The sequence below is a fragment of the Camarhynchus parvulus genome, chromosome 13 (genome assembly GCF_901933205.1).
Source record: "Camarhynchus parvulus chromosome 13, STF_HiC, whole genome shotgun sequence".
Taxonomy (NCBI): Eukaryota; Metazoa; Chordata; class Aves; order Passeriformes; family Thraupidae; genus Camarhynchus; species Camarhynchus parvulus.
Window position 1 is genome coordinate 17,740,625 of NC_044583.1, and position 22,238 is coordinate 17,762,862.

Sequence of the window (22,238 nt, forward strand, 5' to 3'; positions counted from 1 at the left end):
GTGCCAGGACATGGTGGGGTGACAGCAGTGCCAGGACATGGTGGCAGCAATGCCAGCATCCCCAGGAGGTCACAGCCAGAGCCACTGGGTGCAGTGAAGTTATGTGAACTGAAAGTGAAGGACTCATCTTCTAAAAATAAATGGCTTTGTTTCCCCAGGTGATTTATCTTTGCTGGATGGCTCAGCCATGTGCTTGTTCAGCAGAGGACACAGCCAGGGGGCACAGGGGCTGCCTTGGAGGGGAGCTAGGGCTGGAACTCTGCTCCTGCCTGGAATGGGCACTTCTGGGCTGCTTTGGGTATTTATGCAGGGATTTTTGACCTGGTTTACTTTCAAGATTATCTGAACTTGAGAGGTTTTCTTGTAGAGAGTAGATCCAGTGCCTGTTTTCATAATCTGGAGCCACAAGATACATTCCTGCGGTTGTCCTGTGCAGAGCCAGGAGCTGGACTTTGATGATCCTTGTGGGCCCTTCCAACTCAGGATATTCTATAACTTTATTTCCTTATGTTTTTGCTATATGATCATCTGAGTTATGCTGCAGATCGAAGACATTTGTTTCTCAGCTGAGAACACAAAGAGCAGTGTAGAAATTCAATTTTCTGTTATGATAATCTGCAGGCATATGCAATTGCTCCCTGAGAAAGCTCAAGGCAAAGGAGCTGGAGAAGAGAAGCTGAGTGTCCCTGACCTTGCAGGGCAGTGCCAGGGAGCCATTGTCACCATTCGTGGCCAGTGAGCCATTGTCACCATTCGTGGGCAGTGAGCCACTGTCACCCAGGCCTGGGCAGTGAGCCATTGTCACCAGTCTGGCCAGTGAGCCATTGTCACCCAGGCCTGGGCAGTGAGCCATTGTCACCAGCCTGGCCAGTGAGCCATTGTCACCCAGGCCTGGGCAGTGAGCCATTGTCACCATTCGTGGGCAGTGAGCCATTGTCACCAGCCTGGCCAGTGAGCCATTGTCACCCAGGCCTGGCCAGTGAGCCATTGTCACCATTCGTGGGCAGTGAGCCATTGTCACCAGCCTGGCCAGTGAGCCATTGTCACCCAGGCCTGGGCAGTGAGCCATTGTCACCATTCGTGGGCAGTGAGCCATTGTCACCAGCCTGGCCAGTGAGCCATTGTCACCCAGGCCTGGCCAGTGAGCCATTGTCACCATTCCTGGCCAATGAGCCATTGTCACCAGCCTGGCCAATGAGCCATTGTCACCATTCCTGGCCAGGGAGCCATTGTCACCATTCCTGGCCAGTGAGCCACTGTCACCATTCCTGGGCAATGAGCCATTGTCACCCAGGCCTGGCCAGTGAGCCATTGTGACCCCGCTGGGTGCTGGGCAGCTCCAGCTGGGCCCTGCAGAGCCCCAGCCCCCGAGGGTCTCTGTCCCAGCCCAGGGTCCCTCAGAGCCCTGGGCAGCAGTGCTCAGCCCCCGAGCTGCTCCCCAGCCATCGCAAGCCCTCCCCAGCTCTCCCTCTCAGGCACACCTGCGCTGGGACCATGTCTTTCCTCACGAGGTCCAGCAAGGCTGGGCTGTCTCTCTGTCTCCCAGAAGCAGTTTCGTTAGGCTTGGACTTGCATCTCTCATTCCCCTCCAGTGTGAACGTTCCTCAGATAACACAGCTCACATGAAAAGACTTCTTCAAATTCTTTAAGTGCACATTAAAATGCAAATCGCCCTTCTTATTAAAGACTTCTGGAAGTTCTCTGACAACACATTTAAATGCAAATCAGTGAAACGTAGACTCAATATTAAAATCCAAACAATTACTTGATCCACATGCTGAAATTAAAGTGGGAGCACACTGTATGTCTCCAGAAGAGCAGAGGCCTTTCCAGCAGCAGGGGAGGCAGCGCTGGATGGGGCTGCCCTGGCTTTCCGAGGGTCACACGCTCTCCTGTGCCACCACGGGGGTGGCACAGGGGGTGGCACGGGCTCAGAGCTGTCCCTGTGGCACACAGCTCCCCGGCTGCTGCAGTGCCCAGCTGGCAGTGCCCAGCTGGCATTTCTGAGCCACCAGCTCCTCTCTCTGCCCAGTCTGGATGCCGCCCATGTGCCAATGCCCCGGGAGCAGCCAGGGCAGAGCTCTGTGGGTTCATCAATACCAGGAGCTAAAGAGGCAGTGTGGGAGGCAGCAGCACTGACCATTCCAATCCCCTCCATAAGGAAGGAGCTGTGGCTGGATTCTGAATTTTCCCTCAAATGATGCAGTGTGAGGTTAAAGCTCTACCCCAGCCAAAGTGCTGGTAATTATTTGATGGAGCTTTAGTGGGCATGGGCTGAGGCCAGTTCTAAAAGCTTGGGGTGTCAGGGGAGGCAGCTCAGCTGAGCACATCAGATCTGCTTTATTTTAAAGTGTGATAATCCATTAGGAACATCAGGCTTTATCTATCTTTAAATCTGAATGAGGCCCTTTTGCTCCTGCTCTGCAGTGCTCCTGACACTCCTCGAGAGGAGCAGAAGGTGCTTTTGCACCACTCTTTGTTCCCCTCCCTGAATTTATTGGGCTGTTTTCACTCCGGCTGGCTCTCAGAGGTCAGCGGGTGACACTCAGGGTGTGACTGAAGCATTTCTGTGCTTTTCTCCTGTTTCAGACTTTCCTTTTGGAATATGGCTGCTTTATCTGAAAATGTCGTGTCATCATCTCGGCCAGTGTTGTTTGGAGGACAGGGAAGGTGTTGAGGTACTCCAGGAGTAAGGGACCCAGGTATTTGGGAAAAGCACTGGCACAGGGAGGCTTAGAGGAGCAGCCCCTGGTGACTCTCAGGTTCTTCACAGTAGTTGGAATTATTTGCTTTATCATCTTGGGCGGGCTGAGGGGACAGGAGACACTGCACTTCACTCCTCTCCCTTGGCCAGACCAGGTTTTATTGCTGGCTGGTGTGTAGCCACACCTGAGGCTTCTCCAAGAGAAAAAGGGGATTATTTTCTCTCCTGAATTGGAGATCCCACAAAGAAGCTTTGCCAACACCAACATTTTATTTATTTGAGGGGTGTTTGAGGGATCTGAAGCTCTGCTTTTGTTTGGATCTTTTCTGTCATTTCATGTGCTAATCAGGGCTTTTTAACTTGACTCTGTCACTCAAAAGCTTCTTGATGATGATGAGCAAAATTAAGCTGTTTCACTGCTGAGTGTGTATCATCAGTGAATTTTAATTTTAAAGGAAAAAGTGAGAATTTTTCCATTTTTAAAAAAGTATGACTATTTTAAAAAGGACTCATAGTGGTTTTAGTTAATCTTCTAAGCAAAATGGATTCCAAAGTACAAAATGGATCTGGTTGTTTCCTCTCCCCCACATACCATTTATTACATGAAAACAAATGTCCTACCCAAGTAGATGTGAGTGATGCACAAGGACAAGGTGTCCTGTAGCTGGGATCCATCAGTGTTTGAAAAATGGAAAGAATGAGAAGTGTTTCAGCTGGTGATGCTCATGGGTTCCTTGTCCCTGCCCCACCCTTGATTGCAAATGTTCCAGTGTTGGGGAAAATTGAAGACCAGGTCATGAACTGTAAATGAAAATGAATTGTACATGTGAGCAGGTGGGGGTCTTGGGAAAAAGGGGAAGAATCCCGGAATCCCCGAGGCTGGAGGAGCCCTCCAAGATCACCCAGCCCCAGCTGTGCCCCAGCCCAGAGCCCGAGTGCCACCTCCAGGAGCTCCTTGGGCACTCCGGGGCTGGGGATCCCACCCTCCCTGGGCTGCCCTCCAAGGCCTGGCAGAGGTGCGGGCTGTGCAGAGGCACCCAGGGCTGCTGCGGTGTGCGAGCACAGCCCCGAGCCGTGCCTGGGCTCAGCCGGGCAGCAGCAGGAGGAGGAGGAGGAGGAGCAGGGCTCTGCGCAGCGCCGGGGGAGGCAGGCCGGCCTCAGGAGGAGCTCTGGATGCTCCTGCGGCCCCTCTGCCCTGGGGCTGGGCCGGGCTGGCTCCATCCCGCTCCGAGGTTTGTGCTGCCATGGGAAGCAACCAGGCAGAGTTCCTGCCCCTTGTCCTCCCACGGGCCGGGGCGAGGTTTGGGGGTGATGGGGACGGTCCCTCCTGTCCTGCCTCGGTGGCCCCAGGAGCCCGAGGGCACCGAGCTGTCCCTGTGGCCATCATCCCTGCAGGGTCTGTGTTCGGGACTGGGGCACAGGGACACGGCTCTGCCTTTTACAGCTTCAGCAGGACGGGGAATCGCCTCTGCCGCTGCCTGCGGGCGCTGAAATCCCCGACATGTGCTCGTTATTATGGGCTTGAGCAGCCTGCAAAACCCGTGCCGCGGCAATCCCTCAGCACAATGCACGTTCCCGCAGCCTACAGCGCAAATTAGACTGGAAAACCGCGTTATTCCTGAGCTGTTTGTCCATGGCTTTGTTGCTAAGTTGGTGCTCTCTCATTCAGAAGGAGACAGAAATGCAAAGTGCCCGTTTTCCGTGGGTGCTGGGATCCGTGCGGGGAACATCTGCTTCCCACCACGAGCGCTTGTCTTAGCTCTGTTCTATTCCCTGCTCTATTCCTTAGCTCTGCTCTTCTCCCTGCTCGGTCCCCACGCTCTGCACCAGCTCTGGGAGGGGTTTTGAGCACTGGGGATGTGCAGCAATCCCGGGAAGAGCCCCCTTAGGGTTCCTTAGCCCCTTTAGAGCTGCGGGCACTGCGGAGCTCAGCCTGGGCACAGCCTCCTTAGGGCTGCGGGCACTGTGGAACTCAGCCATCCCTGGGTACAGCCTCCTTAGGGCTCCCTTAGCCCCTTAAAGCTCCCTTACCCCCTTAGGGCTCCCTTACCCCCCTTAGGGCTCCTTTACCCCCCCTTAGGGTTCCCTTACCCCCTTAGGGCTGAGCCCTGCCCGAGCCCAGCCCCGCCCGGCACGGCCGCCCCTGGCACCGGGAGCGGCTCCGGGGGCTCCGGCAGCCCGGACGGGGCTCGGGGCTCGGGGCTCGGTTCCTCCCCTCCCGGAGCGCATTCCCATGTCCTCCTTTCAGAAGTGTTTCTCTCTGGGAGCTGTGCAGTGTTTGCTGGCGGTGCCCAGCCGCGCTCTGCCCTCGCAGCGCTGCCCGGAGCATCCCTGGGCGCCGCTCCCGGCCCTGCCCGGGCTGTGCCCCCGCGCTCCCCGCTGGGCTCTCAGTTCCCTGCTCCCTCTCCCTGTGCCCCCTTGTCCCAAAGCCACCTCTCCACGTGCCCGCTCCCCCTGCTCTCGCTCTCCCCTGCGGTGCAGTGACAGATATTTCCATTTTCCTATTGAATTTCCACTCTCTGCGTGACCCAGCTGAGGAAGCCGCTCCCCTCGGGCTGCGCTGGAGGTTTCTGGGGGAAGAGAAGGCAGCACGGGCCGCACAGACCCGGTCCGGCTGCTGTGTCCCGGCTGCCCTCTCCCTGCAGGAACTGCCCAGCGAACACAGACCATTTTCCGTAAGGATCCCCGAGCAGCAGTCAATATCTAACAGGAGCTCCTGCAAGCTGCTTTCCGCGCTCCGAGGAGAATTCCTAAAGAAACAGTTTGTAGGAAATGTATCGGAAAATTAACTTTGTGTTCATCAACACATCGTTAACGGCTTTCTCACTCTAACAATCAAACGTCCCCGATTGTTCCCAGCTCGCAGGAAGGTGCAGGCCGGCACCAGGCAATCTGTTCTGCCGCCGTTTGCTCGTGGCAGTGCTGCTCCCGGGGGGCTGCAGGTTCCTGCCGGGGGGGCAGTGCAGGAAAAGGCATCTGCTGTGTTCCTGAGCCTGTTTACAGCACCGAGCCCAAAATCTCTATGGCTTGCAAGTGAGGATTTTTTTTTAAAATTTGTTTTTACAAGAAGCAGGCATCATTCATGATTCCCTTTTGCCGTTCTCAGTTTTCCTTGCTTCTCGTTCCCAGCCTCCTCAGTCAGCCAGTGCAGCTTTTCATCTCCTGTGTTTTCTGGCATCTCTTCATTCCGTGTCAGCCTCCTCTGCTCCATCAAGAACATAATTTTTTATTCTATTTGGTTTTGGGTGCTGGTCCCCCAACTGTATGATTTGCTAAAGGAGCCAAAGTTTAGTTTTTCTTTTACTTGCATGGCATCCATGTGAATTCCAACCACCCCCACCACCCCCACGCGGTTTTTTTGAGTCATGAGTGAGTTGCCTTGGAGCCTGTGACTTCTGTCATTGCTCCCCGTAGTAGTGACAGCCAGGATTGTGGGATGCCTTGGCGGCGGGTGCCCAGAGCCGCCCCCAGGGCTGCCAGGGCTGTGCTGGCAGGGATGGAGGGGCTGCAGCTCCTTCCCCACGCAGTCACTGCCCTGGGGTCGGGATGGGGCTCTTCCCACAGGCCAGGGGGGAACACACTTCCCACAAGGGTCTCAGGGCAACAGCCAGGGATGACCCAACAACCAGGGATGCCCCAACAACCAGGGATGCTCCAACATCCAGGGATGCTCCAACAGCCAGGGATGCTCCAACAACCAGGGATGCTCCAACAACCAGGGATGCCCCAACAACCAGGGATGCCCCAACAGTCAGAGATGCTCCAACAACCAGGGATGCCCCAACAACCAGGGATGCCCCAGCCCTGCAAGCGTCCCAGGCCAGGCTGGAGCAGCCTGGGACAGTGGGAGGTGTCCCTGCCCATGACAGGGCTGGAATGGGATGGGGGTTCAGGTCCCTTCCAACCCAAACCAGGCTGGCACTCTGTGGTAAGCCCATTTCAGGAGAGAGGAAGGAGGTAAAGCAGTTATGGTTGTGAGGAAGAGGAGGCAGAGAAAGGGTTTGCAGGGGGACACTGAGGTGACACCTGGGGCTGTGACCTTTCCCAGGATCTTCTGGCAGTGTGTGAATGTCAGGAAGGAGGAGCAGCCAAAGAGAAGAATTTAATCATTATGGAGATGGGATTTTGTTTACCAGGAACCAGCAGAGAAGGCACCTTCAGCCCCGGGCCAAAGAGCTGGCACGGTGTGGGTGCAGCCAGGCCAGGCCATGCCAGCTGAGGGTGGTCCCAGCCACGGGACTGAGTTATTGTGTGATCAGGGTGTGACCCAATGGACAGGAACATGTGGGAAGCTGGAAAGAGAGGGGGGCAGTGTCCCCAGCCCTGCAGCACAGAGCTGCCCAGGGCTGGGAGGGTGCCTGCTTTGGGGCTGGGACTGAAGGAGAGGTGGCTGGAGCTGAGAGATGCATCTGTGAGTCACCAGCACAGAGCTGTTAATTAAAGATGTGTTGAGGGATGAAATTACGCAGAAACGAATGAGGAGCAGAGACAAACAGGCCAGTGTGAGAACTGCACAGGAAGCTGAGGAAGCTGTGGGAGAGGGGTCTCCAAATGATGGATTCAGCAGGGATTTCGTGCAGGATGTGGAGCTTGGAGGAGAGGAGCTGCCTGAAGCCCTGTGCTGGAGCAGTGCCAGAGGTGCCTCCTCTGCCGTGGGCACAGCAGGGCCAGGAGAGGCTCCAGCAGAGTGTGGGGACCAGGACTGGGACTGAGAGCTTGGCTGGGAGGGAAGAAAGGACATCTCACAGCTGAGACCCCTCTGCCAGCTGCTGGAGAGGACAGGGGCAGTGCAGCAGCAGCAGAGCTGCGGGGTGACAGGGACACCGTTCCCCTGAACCATGGAGGTTTGCTGGCGGCAATGGAGCAGCGGGGCTGTGCTGGGAAAAGAGGGGGCAGAGGAATTCAGGGGGAGGGGCTCAGCCTGGCCATGGAGTTGGTGTGGGATACCTGTCCCTGGGCAGCAGCAGGTGCTGCCAGCCTGCTGCTCATTTCCATTTTAACTGCATTTTCCCTCAAGGGAGAGCACACCAGGTAATCTCCTGTTTTGCTTATTCTGACATTAAAAAAGGAATAACAATAGGGTAACAAAAACAAACAAACAAACAAAAAAAAACCAAAACAGATTAATTTTCAAACAGTAATTGCCTTTCTGTTGATAGCACTGACAACTCCCAGGTACCTTCCAATTACAGCATTTGTGTCTTCCCTTGCCTCAGCTCCCGTGGCTCTGTGCCTGGAACAGGACCTGCAGCATCAGCCAGCAGCTGGCAATTCCCACTGCTCTGTGGGACGGGGTGGCCAGGTGGGGAATGTGCGGGCTGAAGGAACCTCCAGGTTGTAGCAGGGTTGTCTCTGGCTGAAACAGTGACCACACCAAGGTGGGGTGCTGACCTGGGCCAGGAATGGGATCCTGGGCTCTGCTCCTTCACTGCACTCTGAGGGATGTGATGTTAGGCTGCTCTTCCCACACTTGCTACACCCCCTGTGCCCAGCCATCCCCTGTGCTCACCACGGGCCATCCCTGTGCCTGTCCCTTCCCTGAGCTCCCATCCCAAGCTGGGATATACCTGGCCCCTGGGGCAGGTGCTCTGGAAGCTGCAGCTCTGCCCGTGCAGACATTCCCAGCACATCTACAATTGTATTTCTCCTGATTTCCAGCAGTCTTTTAGTGTTGTCATTTTATGGGTGCCGGTACCTTCCTGCTCAGAGGGGAAAAAAAGATCTTTATAGGGAAAGCAGGGAGTATGGAGCGTTGCTCTGCATTCAGTGCCTCCTCTTTATTTCCCTTTTCACCACAAGCAAGAACATGTGAGAGGAGCTGCATGACAGGGAATGACGAGCAGAGCCCGAGGCTGCTGCTGCTGCTGAGAGCATTTTGTGAGCAGGGGAGTGGTTGGATGGGGGAACTGGGGAAAGAAGCATTAGCACAAGTGGCTCCACAGGCCAACAAAACCTGACAAAAGCTGCCTTTTAGGAAGAGCTGGTGGTGTATTTGTGGTCTGCAGTCAGTCACTGCTTTGACCCCGTTTTATTGCAGAGACGGGTGTGCTTGAACCCACAGAAGTGTTGATATGGAGATACCCATGTGCAGGGAAAATCCCACAAACGGTGTGAGCTGCATCAAGCTGTGCCTGGGTGATCAGAGCCCCTCAGGCCCCTGCTCCCTGGAGGCACTGCCCACCTGCACTGCCCAGGCCCCCCAGGTCCCTGCTGGCTGTGGCTCCCTGTTCTCTTTGGAGAGGAGCTGAGAGAGTCCATCTGCCAATAGGGGAGCGCCCAGAACGGAGCTGAGGAGCTGAGGATGTGAGGAGCTGGCAGGGGGGCTGTGTGGGACCCTGTCCCTGTGCTTGGGGGGATGTGGCCCTGAGCCGCTGTCCCTGTGCTCTGAGCTCCTGTCCCTGTGCTCTGAGCCGCTGTCCCTGTGCTCTGAGCTCCTGTCCCTGTGCTCTGAGCCGCTGTCCCTGTGCTCTGAGCCCCTGTCCCTGTGCTCTGAGCCGCTGTCCCTGTGCTCTGAGCCCAGTCCCTGTGCTCTGAGCCGCTGTCCCTGTGCTCTGAGCCCGGTCCCTGTGCTCTGAGCCCCTGTCCCTGTGCTCTGAGCCCCTGTCCCTGTGCTCTGAGCCGCTGTCCCTGTGCTCTGAGCCCAGTCCCTGTGCTCTGAGCCGCTGTCCCTGTGCTCTGAGCCGCTGTCCCTGTGCTCTGAGCTCCTGTCCCTGTGCTCTGAGCTCCTGTCCCTGTGCTCTGAGCCACTGTCCCTGTGCTCTGAGCCGCTGTCCCTGTGCTCTGAGCCGCTGTCCCTGTGCTCTGAGCCCCTGTCCCTGTGCTCTGAGCCCCTGTCCCTGTGCTCTGAGCCACTGTCCCTGTGCTCTGAGCCCCTGTCCCTGTGCTCTGAGCTCCTGTCCCTGTGCTCTGAGCCGCTGTCCCTGTGCTCTGAGCCCAGTCCCTGTGCTCTGAGCCGCTGTCCCTGTGCTCTGAGCTCCTGTCCCTGTGCTCTGAGCCGCTGTCCCTGTGCTCTGAGCCCAGTCCCTGTGCTCTGAGCCGCTGTCCCTGTACTCTGAGCCGCTGTCCCTGTGCTCTGAGCCCCTGTCCCTGTGCTCTGAGCCCCTGTCCCTGTGCTCTGAGCCACTGTCCCTGTGCTCTGAGCCCCTGTCCCTGTGCTCTGAGCTCCTGTCCCTGTGCTCTGAGCTCCTGTCCCTGTGCTCTGAGCCACTGTCCCTGTGCTCTGAGCCCGGTCCCTGTGCTCTGGGCCCAGTCCCTGTGCTCTGAGCTCCTGTCCCTGTGCTCTGAGCCCGGTCCCTGTGCTCTGGGCCCAGTCCCTGTGCTCTGAGCCGCTGTCCCTGTGCTCTGAGCCGCTGTCCCTGTGCTCTGAGCCGCTGTCCCTGTGCTCTGAGCCCGGTCCCTGTGCTCTGAGCCGCTGTCCCTGTGCTCTGAGCCGCTGTCCCTGTGCTCTGGGCCCAGTCCCTGTGCTCTGAGCCCCTGTCCCTGTGCTCTGAGCTCCTGTCCCTGTGCTCTGAGCCGCTGTCCCTGTGCTCTGGGCCCAGTCCCTGTGCTCTGAGCCCAGTCCCTGTGCTCTGAGCCGCTGTCCCTGTGCTCTGAGCCGCTGTCCCTGTGCTCTGAGCTCCTGTCCCTGTGCTCTGAGCCCCTGTCCCTGTGCTCTGAGCCGCTGTCCCTGTGCTCTGAGCCCCTGTCCCTGTGCTCTGAGCCCCTGTCCCTGTGCTCTGAGCCCCTGTCCCTGTGCTGGAGAGGGATGTGGCCCTGAGCCGCTGTCCCTGTGCTCTGAGCCGCTGTCCCTGTGCTCTGAGCCCGGTCCCTGTGCTCTGAGCTCCTGTCCCTGTGCTCTGAGCCCCTGTCCCTGTGCTCTGAGCCGCTGTCCCTGTGCTCTGAGCCCCTGTCCCTGTGCTCTGAGCTCCTGTCCCTGTGCTCTGAGCCGCTGTCCCTGTGCTCTGAGCTCCTGTCCCTGTGCTCTGAGCCCGGTCGCTGCTGCAGATCCATCGTTCTCTGGGAGTCCTGGGTGCTGAGGTGGCAGGAGGTGACAGTGACAGCACCACGCCCAGCGCGGGGCGGGGGATGCAGACGCTCAGCAAGCAGATCAAACCTGATCGCTGAAGGAGAATTGTCAGCTCCTTTCCCCCTCCATTCCAGGGCGGGCTGTCGCGGCAGGGCTGAGCCCCGGCTGCCCCGGAGGCTGCAGGTTCAGTGTTTGTGGTTCAATGCACATCACAGATACGATGCTTTTGGCACATCACAAATTCGATGCTTTTGGGTGCTCCCCGTCGTTCGGGGCAGTTTTAGACCCCCTCGCCTGGGGTCAGCTCGCTCCGTGAAGCTGGCTGAGCTCCGGTGGGCCCCGGGCTGCTCTGGGTGCGGGGATCCATCCTGTCCCTCTGCGAGGGTCCCTGCCCCGCGCTCGGCAGCGATTTATTTATTTATCTATCTCCTGTTTGCCCAATTCCTGTGTGAGGAGGCTGCGGTGAAGCACAGCCCCAGACAGCGGCCGCCGCCATCCATCCTTCAGCTGCCGCTGCCGCCGGCTCCGCTCCGCTGCTCCCCAGCGAGCGAACCGGGGCGCTGAGGCACCGGCCGAGCGGGAGCGGCGCAGGAGAGGGGGAGCGGTGCGGGAGCGGTGGGATCGGGGCTGCGGGAGCGGTGCGGGAGCGGTGCGGGAGCGGTGCGGGAGCGATGCGGGAGCGGTGGGATGGGGGAGCGGCGGGACCGGGGTCAGGGCTGCGGGAGCGGTGGGATCGGGGAGGGTGGGATCGGGGAGCAGTGGGATCGGGGAGCAGTGGGATCGGGGAGCAGTGGGATTGGGGAGCGATGGGATCGGGGTCAGGGCTGCGGGGCTCTGGGGCCGCTCTCTGCGGCACCGGCACCGCTCCGCCTCGCCCGCCCCACACGCGGCGCTTTCCGTGCCAATTACACCTGAAATAATTATTTCATTACACAGTTCTTTGCTAACTGCTTTGCTCTCCATCTTGCCTTTGATTGCTCAGGAGCGATTCGGGGTGAAATAATTGCATGTTCAGGGAATTTGCTTCGAAGCTGGTAATTATTAATTTCCTCATCAGTTGGTGTTCCACGTGCGTTTGGTGCGCACGGGCGGGGAGGGAGCGCGGGGCTGGGGCCGCTCCTTCCCGGCGGGATCCGGGCCCTGTTTCACCGCAGTGTTGGACTGTTTTACACCCCTGTGTTTCACTGTTTCACACCAACCCGGGCCGGGCGGCCTGGCCACGCCTCGGGCTGGTGCCCCTGCACTGTCTGTGCTTGGCAGCTCTGTGTTTCTGCTACCCAGCTGCCTCGTGGCTTCGAGCTGCTGACTCCCATTTATTAGTAATGCTGTGCTAATGATTCTGGTTCTGTGTCTGTCAATAATTCCTTCAGATTATGCGAGTATAGAACCATTAAGGTTGGAAATGACCTCCAAGATCATCAAGCCCAACCTTTCACCAACCATCACCTTGTCAACCAGACCAGAATATGTCTAGTGTTGAACAAAGTTCAAGAAATTACTTTTAGTAGTTAAAAGTAGTTTGAAGTTCATGAATAATATGTAGGTCATCTCAGGAGCCATCATTAACCTCTGCTGAAGGCCACTGAAGAATTTAAACTGGGTTTAAATCTCCCATTTCCTGAGCAGAGGTGATGTCTAGGTGTGAGGAGTGTGACAAATCCTCATCTCCACCCCCTCTATACTCTCCAGCAAGTGCTGAATTATTCTTTCCCACAATTAGGCTCATTCTGAATTGCCTAGCTGCGAAATTTAAAATCCAGTTTTCCCTGGAAAGCTGTCCCAGTCGCTCAGTGAACTTTCATCTGCTCGTTGGACTTTTGCTCTTTCTCTTTTAAGCCGAGATGAGTGTCTCACCTCTGGGGGACAGGAGGGTGACCCTGCAACTCTCTCCTGTGTTTTGTGGGAGCCTGGGAAGCCTCAGCTCTGACAAGAGGCAAGGCTGGGTAACTGCAGTGGTGGGGTGACACGTTTGTGATGTGTTCTGTGACAAACAGGAAGCAAATTATGATTTGGAAAGGATTTAATTAACCTGAATGAATTCAGTTAAGTGGCATTAAAAGTTTTGCCCACAGTATTTGCTGTCTTATGTTTTCATTTCTACGTAAAAAGGTCCCTTGCTGGGTTTGTGCACGTTACCTTGAGGTTTTGATTAACTTCAGTGTTTCCATTAGTTACCTGTAATTGAATATTTATGGTACAGTACATCCACATTCCTGCACAGCACTAAGGGCAGAGAGGGAATGGGGCTCAGGAGCAGGAGAGGGGCTGGTGCAGCTGGGTTTGTGCTGGGCTGGGTTTGTCAGCCTCTGGTTCTGCTCCATCCAAGCCCTGTGCCCAGCCTGGGGGCTCAGCCCTGGAGCAGCTGCGTGGGAAGGGCCCAGCCAGGAGCAGCAGAGATTTCTCTCCCCTGGTGCCTCCTCTCGGGCTCTGCACGGCTCATCAGGAGCAGGGAGAATCCACCAGTCCTCCTAAATCCCCTTGTCAGCGTTTGCAATGTGGGCTCACAGAACTGGCAGGAATTACTGGTGTGGGAGACCTCGGGGGCCATAAAAACTGGGAGCTTTAGTTAGATTTAATTAGTGACAAAAAGTAGTTTTGTCAGACTCTTTCCTCACAGAGCCCCGGCTGGCAAATCCCCCATGGGCCTTGGGGAGAGGCTCCTGGAGCTCAGCTCCTCACTCAGGCTCCACTCGTTTGTTTAAAAAGGGACATCCTGCCAGAGGAAGGGGAAATGTCCTCGGGCTGCCCCAGGGAGGTTTAGTTTGGCTGTGAGGAGCATTCCTCCCTGCTGGAGAGCCCTGCTCAGTGTGCTCAGGCTGTGAGGAGCATTCCTCCCTGCTGGAGAGCCCTGCAGTTGGCTTAGGGCAGGGGGAGCACAGAGCACACCCAGGGAGGTTTAGATGGGCTGTGAGGAGCATTCCTCCTGCTCAGTGTGCCCAGGGCAGGGGGAGCACAGAGCACACCAGGGAGGTTTAGATGGGCTGTGAGGAGCATTCCTCCTGCTCAGTGTGCCCAGGGCAGGGGGAGCACACCCAGGGAGGTTTAGATGGGCTGTGAGGAGCATTCCTCCTGCTCAGTGTGCCCAGGGCAGGGGGAGCACACCCAGGGCTCTGGGGTAGGGGTGGGTCAGGGCACCCACGGTCACAGGGTCCTTCCAGCCACGATGGCTCTGGGAGTGCAGCTGATCGTGGATCAGGCAGAGCCTCCACAACCCAGCTTTGCCTTGGGTGAAAGCACAGAAGGTGGGATCCCGTTCAGGCCAGGAGCTCGGGGAGCTGTTCCAGCAGGGCTCTCTCTGCTCAGACAAGGAATGTGTTCCTGCTGAAAGCCAGGGAAGGGAGCACAGATGATTTGCTGCTGTTCAGCAGCCAGGATGGTGTTAGCAGCTGTGGAAATTGGTTTAACTTCATTGACTTCCCCAGAAATGAACCAATTCTTCTCCACTGTGGATCTGCTTCCATGGGACTGACCTGATTTTCAAGCTGACATTTTTACTAGGAATAACATTTAAAGTTCAGATAATACTCATCAAGTATTTACTTACTGGTGCCCCCACCATCCTGCCCAGGTAAATAAGGTCACTGCATGTACAGAAATCTGATAAATAGATAAAAATCTGGATATTATGTTTATAATTAACCAAGGTGAGGCTGCCTGAGGAGAGCTGTGATTGGACTGAGCTGCCAGCACACCTCAGGCCTGGGAGCTGTGTCATTGTCACCTGAAATGAGGTGGATCTGGTCCCCAGGGCTGTGGGATGCCTCTCAGGGCCCCTAAAAAATCAGTTCAGTTTAGTGAGCTCAAGCACCAAAGAGTCTTCAACCTCAGCCATGCAGAACACCTGCATGTCCTGTACCTGTTGATTTGATCTATTAAATGTGCATCAAGTGCCTGTTGCAGCAGGAGGCTGCTGCCAGGGCTGCTGCCCTCCTCGGCAGCCCCTGCTCAGCCTGGGGCTCTGAGCACAGAGCACGAGGGAGGGGAAGCCCCAAGGAGGGACCAGTGTCACGCCAGGGCTCACTGACACCGTTCAGTCCCCGACTGCAGGTACAGTGGCAGATGTAAAATACTGGCTCTGGCACCAGAAAATTGTTCTTTGAATGACTGTATTATGTACCTCAATGCCTCTTTGATTAGGAGCAATTTGTGTGAGGAGCTGGCAAGTCGGTAATCCCTGGTTTTCCCAGGGCATTTTACAGGGAACAGGGCTGTGGATGAGAAAATCCATCCATGAATTCTGGGGGAGAAACAGGCTCCTTTCAAGGGGAAATGTTCCAGCTGAAGTAAGGTGAGCCTTGCAATTAAACCGGATCCACTCACGTGGTTGGCAATGTCAGGGATGAGGGAGACTTTGAGTGCCTGGCTCTGATTTTTAACTTCCCCGTTTCCCTTGAGCTGAGCCACAGGAGCTGGGCAGGGCCTGTGCTGGGTGAGCCCATCCTACAAAGTGTCCCCCAAGGTGGCTGTGGTGCCAAACCCTGGTACCTCATGGAAGTCCTTGCTCAGCTCCTCCCCGCTCATTCCAGCCAGGACAGGCAGCCTGAGGTGCCTCCAGGGCTGCTGTTTGCTGTCACTGCAGCATCTTTGAGGTGTCATGTGCAGGAATCACAAAGCCAGGCAAGCACAGGTGATGTCAGGTATTGTGCTCCCTTTTATTCCTGCTCTATTAAATGCTGCTCCTCTAGAACCAAATGTGTTGTGCGCTCATTTGGTTGAGCGCCAGGAACAGCATCTGCATTTGCATTCTGTGAATTAGAAAGCAATCTGTTGCTAAAGGGGAGCTGGTGTAGTCATTTCTAGCTTGGAGTGCTCCTGAGATATTTCACCAAAAATACTCTGAGGCTGCTGCTGCCTCCTGTCTGGATAAAAATGGCCACACAGGTGCTCTCAGAAAAGAATCATTCACAGCTATTTGTGTCACTTACCTCATGCTGCTCCAGAGAAACAACCACCGTGCTTCCAAGCAAGACTGATTTATTTTTTTCTTTGAAGCTTTTTTTAGTAAAATGAAATGCTCGGGTTGCTTCACCTTTCTGTTTAGGAAATGGCACAATTCCAGGTGCAGGAGGGTGAACTGGGGGTGCTGCTGGCACACAGCTCCTGCATGATTACCTGGAGATGCCACGAGCCTTCCCATCACCTCTGGAATGTGCTCTGGGTGTGATGGTGTACAACAGCGTCAGATGGACGAGGCTCTCTGAGTGTGAGGGCTTGCAGGGAAAGCAAGGCCAGCTTCACACTCAGGTTTTTCAGGGCTGGGCTGCCCGGGGCTTGGAGCACCCTGGGACAGGGGCAGGTGTCCCTGCCCACGGCCCTGCCCATGGCCCTGCCAGGGGTGGCACTGGATGAGCTCTGACGTCCCTTCCAGCCCAAAGCAGTGTGATTCTGTGGCTCTATGACCTGTAGGGCTCTGGAGGGACATGCTGCTGCGCCACCTCCCTGTGTCCCATGGAGCAGAGCGGCCCAGCCCCGGGCTCCTGCACGCAGAGGGGGCTCAGGTCCCAGGTGCATTTGGCCTGGCAGCTCTGCAGAGGGGCTGCAGTCCATCCCTGGGCCTTTGGGGCCCTGCAGAACCTGCAGAGCTGATGGGAGGAGCTCAGTGAACTCTGGAGCCTGCTCCAAGTGTGGGTTCCTTTCCCCACGGAGGAGCAGATCCTGATTTTGATGCCTGTTTCTGTCAGCAGCCCTGGAGGTTTCGTTTCCTTGAGCTGCTCTCCTGCAAACTGCACTGATTTGTTTGGCTGAATCCTCGTCGAGGCGCTTGAGCTAAAAATGAAATGCAAATGTACAGGAGCTATTCCTGCTTTTTTCAGCTGTATAAAGCAGGAATTGGAAAGATAAATTACCATAGTTCCCTTTAAGCACATATTGCTGGGAAGCAAACACTAAAACATCAAAATAAAGCCTTTTTTTTCTCCTTCCCTCTTTTTAAAGCAAGAATATAATTATGCTCCGTGGCTCTCACCAGAGCACAGATCAAAGCCATTAAGTAACTGCTCTTGGCTGTTTTACGGTGGTGGCTCTGGGTGGCACATCCAGGCTTTGCAGGGGTGCAGCTGGCACTGCAGGGAGCAGCCCTGGCACCAGGGAGGGCTCAGGGCAACGGGCACCTCTGTGCTGGGCACCTTGGGGAGGGCAGGAGGAGCAGCTCAGCCCCAGAGAGGGGTGGGGGCTGCCCCCAGCCCCTGCCCCCAGCCCCTGCCCCGTGTGCCAGGCACAGCCTGCGGCTGGGGCCAAAGGGGATGCTGCTATCAAGTCACTTGTAGCTTCAGTGTCTGCTTGGCTCGTTCTCATTTAGGATAAAAATCTCTCTCTGAAGCTCACAATGCCTAAAATGCAGCTCCCCTGAGTCCCCCTTTGCAGCAGGACAAATTGGATCCGCAGCACTGGCAGCCCTCACTCTGGAGCTCAGCAATGGGCACTGGGTCATTTTCCCCAGCACGGCCAGGAGATTGTGCACAGATAACACTATCCATCATTTTTAACACGGGCAGCCTTGGCAAAAAAAAGACATTGCAAGGCTGAAAGCAATTTATATTTCCCCACAGAAACGTTCCCCTCTTTGGAAAACACAACAGTTCCCTGCTTGCCTTCCTTGTGCCTGCACACCTCCTCCGGGGCACGTCCCAGCCCTGCTTTGGTCCTGACTGCAGGGAGCACTCCCAGCTCCTGCCTCCCCTGGGGAAAGGAACAGCCCCGAGAGAAAAGGCAGCTCTGCCGAGGAGATGGGGACAGAAGGGACGAGGAGAAGAGGGAATGATCCAGGTGGGGAAAGGCGGCGTTCCCTGCAGGAGTGGGAGCTGCAGCCTCACCCAGCTCCCAGCCAGGCTCAGCTTAAACTCCCATTCAGATAAACTCACCTGTGGCCAGGGCAATGGCACACCACGCTAGGCCAGGCCCAGAGCAGGTCCCAGACCCACAGGGATTCACTTTGATCCGGTGTTTGGTGGAGTGCCCATCCCTGGAGTGCCCCAGGAAGGGCTGGAGGTGGCACTCAGAGCTCTGGGGACAGGGTGGGGGTCAGACACAGCTGGGACTCCATGGGCTGGGAGGGCTTTCCCAGCCTCAGGGATGCTGGGACTCTGTGCCCCACGTGCCCCATAACTGAAAACCAGCTGGAAACTCCCTCAGTGGTGGCAGGGCTGGCATCGCCCCGAGGTGTCTGGGAAGAGTGACTCGGAGAGTTGTCATGGTGAGCTCCCCAAAAACTGCCCAGGGACATTTGTGACACTGCAGAAAGGAGCCTTTGAATGAGGGGATGGGAAATACATCACCACTGGCTTGGGTTGGATCCAGAAGTTTTGTCTGGAAAAGAAGTTTTCAGAGGAAAAGAACAAAGTCATCCTGGGCAATGCCCTTTCTCATTTGCCCTTTCCCCAGGCTGCCAGAGGAAATCTCTCCATCTCTGCCAGGGCTGCTATTGGGTTCCCAAAAAAGTAGACTTAAAGCCAGAGTTCCCCTGAAATGAACCAGGATATTAATTAAAATCTGTAATTGCAGAGCTCCTGAGCCAGTAATGATAGGATGTGCGAGTGTTTCTCTGTGATTCCTGTTAATCAAGAGGAGAGCCAAAGAAACAATGCATTAATCACAAAAGTGCAGATTTCTGAGCACATAATGATTGCTAAGGACCCAACTGCCATTGATTATCCCAGGAGTTTCACACACCATGGCCTTCTGTGCCTTCCAGAGCCTGCCTGGAACAGAAACCCCCAGATCCTCCTGGGGTGGGCCCTGAGGGAGGGCTGGGCATCTGTCTGCTGTGATTGCAGGAGTTTGGAACCAGGAGGGGCCGAGCTTCCATCTGGGCACCTGCAAACCTTGGGTGCCTGCCACTGGCACTGGTGTGCTGAACCAAAGCTGGCTGCCAGAGAGCCTGCCTGGGAGCAGCCTGAGCGCAGGGAGCCTGGGGCTGGCTCCCTCACAGCCCTGCCAGGGGAGCTGGCGCCGTGCACTGGAGGCGCTGGGCATGCAGGGCTGGGAGCTGGGAGCTGGCACTGTTCACTGTTCACTGGAGCTGCCCTCCCTGCTCTCCTGGGGCACTGGGCATGCAGGGCTGGGAGCTGGGAGCTGGGAGCTGGGCACCATTCATTGGAGCTGGAGCTGCCCTCCCTGCTCTCCTGGGGGCACTGGGCATGCAGGGCTGGGAGCTGGGAGCTGGCACTGTTCACTGTTCACTGGAGCTGCCCTCCTGCTCTCCTGGGGCACTGGGCATGCAGGGCTGGGAGCTGGGAGCTGGGAGCTGGGCACCATTCATTGGAGCTGGAACTGCCCTCCTGCTCTCCTGGGGCACTGGGCATGCAGGGCTGGGAGCTGGGAGCTGGCACTGTTCACTGTTCACTGGAGCTGCCCTCCCTGCTCTCCTGGGGGCACTGGGCATGCAGGGCTGGGAGCTGGGAGCTGGCACTGTTCACTGTTCACTGGAGCTGCCCTCCCTGCTCTCCTGGGGGCACTGGGCATGCCGGGGTGCTGTGGAGCTGGGATTGCCCCTCTGCTCTAACAGGGTCACAAATGCCTGAGAGGCCAGGGAGCTGCAGCCCCAGAGGCTGCCAGGGCTGGCACTGCCCCGGGGTGCCCATGGGATGGGGTCACTCATCTGTGGCACGAGCATGGCACCAGCACCAGTGCTAAGGACAGCCCCATCCCAGGCTGAGCAGGCACTGAGGAAAGGGAACTGCTCTGTAAATCTTATCAGGACAAACACCATCTCCAGCAGAGCAGCTGCAGGGGAACCTGAGAGAACAGACCTCAGCTGAAGTCCCCCAGTGGGGCTGGGCAGCTCAGTGGGCACTGCCCAGCTGGGCAGGCTCTGGGCAGCCTTTCCTAGGGCACAGCAGCAGAACAAACCCTCTGAGCAGCCTCAGCAGCAGCTCTGCTGCCTGGCCAGGGTGTGGGTCCTCTCCTGGCTTATCTGAGGCTCTCCTGACCCCTCTGCTCATTCTCTCACCCCGGCTGTGCCTCTGCTTTGAGATGCATTTGTTGGGCAAGCAGTGAATCTGTCACTCCAGCGAGCGCCTAATTGAGCTGCTCAGTCCTGGGAAGTCTCTGTTTCCTTTCCAAAGATAAATAAACCCCATCCACCGCAGCATTTCTTCTTCCTTGCCTCCTCCATCCATCCCTTTTTCAAACCCAGGAAACCCAGCACAGCAGACAAGCAGAATGTTCTTGTCCTGCTCACCCAGGCCCTGCCTCTGGGGCTGTTTGGAGCCCTGAGCTCCAGCTGGGCCCCTGCCCTGACCCCCACACTGCCCAGCTGGAGACTGACCCTTGCTGTTACAACAACTCTCAGTGTCAGATACTGTACTGCTGAGCTCATGGGCTGCCTCCAGTGCTGGTCTGGGCCTTGAAACAAATTGCAGTTTCATCAGATCCAGGATAAATCACTTAATGGAATTTCCCAGGTGCTTTGAAATTAAGTTTATATTCTCCTAAAAGAACGTCAGGCTGGTTGCTGTGATGGGGAGCTCACATTTACTAGAGAGTTAAACTTCTTTCTTTGCAGCTGGCAGTGCAGCCTGGGCTCCTTGGGGAGGGCAGAGCAGGGTGTCCCGGGGCTGCGAGTGGGGCCTGGGGAACACCAGGAGGGGCCTGAAGGGCAGGTCCCAGTGGATTTCAACTCCAAAGCAGCCCAGGCTGCCCCTCGGGGATGGAGGGCTTGGGACTCACTTCAAGGGTGATTTTTGCTCTGCTGAGGGACCTGTCTGACCCCTCTGGTTTGAGGGTGGCTGGAATCCCCTGCTCCTGCAGAATGAGGTCACTGCCCAGCAGTTCTGTGGGGAGGGTCCCTGGGGGCCTGGAGACCCCTCTGTAATGTGACCCTGGGAGAGGAGAATATCCTGCTCCAGGAGAAATCCAATGCTGCCAGCCAACTCCTAATGCAGAAATGAAAATCAGTTAAATAAAGGTTACTGTGGGGTTCTGGTGCCATGGGAGCCAGGGGAGCTCTGGGCTGGCCTTTGTTTGGCTTGGATGTGGGTGAAATGCTTGTGCTGGGGCACTCAGGTGTGCTGGGGCACTCAGGTGTGCTGGGGCACTCAGGTGTGCTGGGGCTCAGGTGTGCTGGGGCACTCAGTGTGTGGGGCACTCACGTGTGCTGGGGCACTCAGGTGTGCTGGGGCACTCAGGTGTGCTGGGGCACTCAGGTGTGCTGGGGCTGCCTGGAGCCCAGGTGTGCTGGGGCACTCAGGTTGGGCTGCCTGGAGCTCAGGTGTGCTGGGGCTCACGTGTGCTGGGGCTCAGGTGTGCTGGGGCATAGTCTGGGGCTCAGGTGTGCTGGGGCACTCAGGTGTGCTGGGGCCTGGAGCTCAGGTGTGCGGGGGCGCCGGTGTGCTGGGGCTCAGGTGTGCCGGGGCACTCAGGTGTGCTGGGGCTGCCTGGAGCTCAGGTGTGCTGGGGCACTCACGTGTGCTGGGGCTCAGGTGTGCTGGGGCACTCACGTGTGCTGGGGCACTCAGTGTGTGGGGCTGCCTGGAGCTCAGGTGTGCTGGGGCACTCAGGTGTGCTGGGGCTGCCTGGAGCTCAGGTGTGCTGGGGCACTCAGGTGTGCTGGGGCTCAGGTGTGCTGGGGCTCAGGTGTGCTGGGGCTCAGGTGTGCTGGGGCACTCAGGTGTGCTGGGGCACTCAGTGTGTGGGGCACTCACGTGTGCTGGGGCACTCAGGTGTGCTGGGGCACTCAGGTGTGCTGGGGCTGCCTGGAGCTCAGGTGTGCTGGGGCACTCAGGTGTGCTGGGGCTCAGGTGTGCCGGGGCACTCAGGTGTGCTGGGGCTGCCTGGAGCTCAGGTGTGCTGGGGCACTCAGGTGTGCTGGGGCACTCACGTGTGCTGGGGCTCAGGTGTGCTGGGGCACTCACGTGTGCTGGGGCTCAGGTGTGCTGGGGCTCAGGTGTGCTGGGGCACTCAGGTGTGCTGGGGCACTCAGTGTGTGGGGCTGCCTGGAGCTCAGGTGAGCACAGCTGCAGGGTGCTGGCACACAAATGCCTTCGGCTACCCTGGTGTGCCTGTCCTGACAGCCATGGCCCCGCTCCCCTCACCCCGGGGTGCAGCTGAAGGGGACCAGGGCTCCTTTGGCCTGGGGGCTCCTTTGGCCTGGGGGCTCCTTTGGCCTGGGGGCTCCTTTGGCCTGGGGGACCCCTTTGGGCATGAGGGGCCTCCTTTGGCCTGGGGGCTCCTTTGGCCTGGGGGTTCCCCTGGGCCAGGGGCTCCTCTGGGGCTTGTTCAGGGCTCGGGGCTCATTCAGGGTGGGCAGTGGGTGCCGGTGGCAGCTCATCCCAGCCAGCCCTGCCGGGGTTCCTGTGCACTCCTCTCCACGTGCTGGGGCTTTTCCATCCCTCCCAGTGCTCCCCCAGTGCTTTCATAACCGTTCCAGCCACGCCATCAATATTTAAAGAGGCTCCAAGCGCTCATTTCCAGAGCTCCCTGGTGCAGGCAGCAGCTCCAGCCAAGTGCAGCCCTGCGTAGGGAACTTCTGCTGGGCTCTCCACCCTTCCTTTGCTAGGGATGGATTTGGCTGTTGTTATGGATATCCTGAAA

The 22,238-nt window shown here is 57.3% G+C and overlaps 1 protein-coding gene across 2 annotated transcripts in view; it reads left to right on the forward strand.

Moving 5' to 3' along the window:
• KCTD16 (potassium channel tetramerization domain containing 16) overlaps nucleotides 1-22,238 on the forward strand; it is a 58,715-nt gene that overhangs the window by 19,868 nt on the left and 16,609 nt on the right. The gene's annotated exons all lie outside the window — the stretch shown is intronic.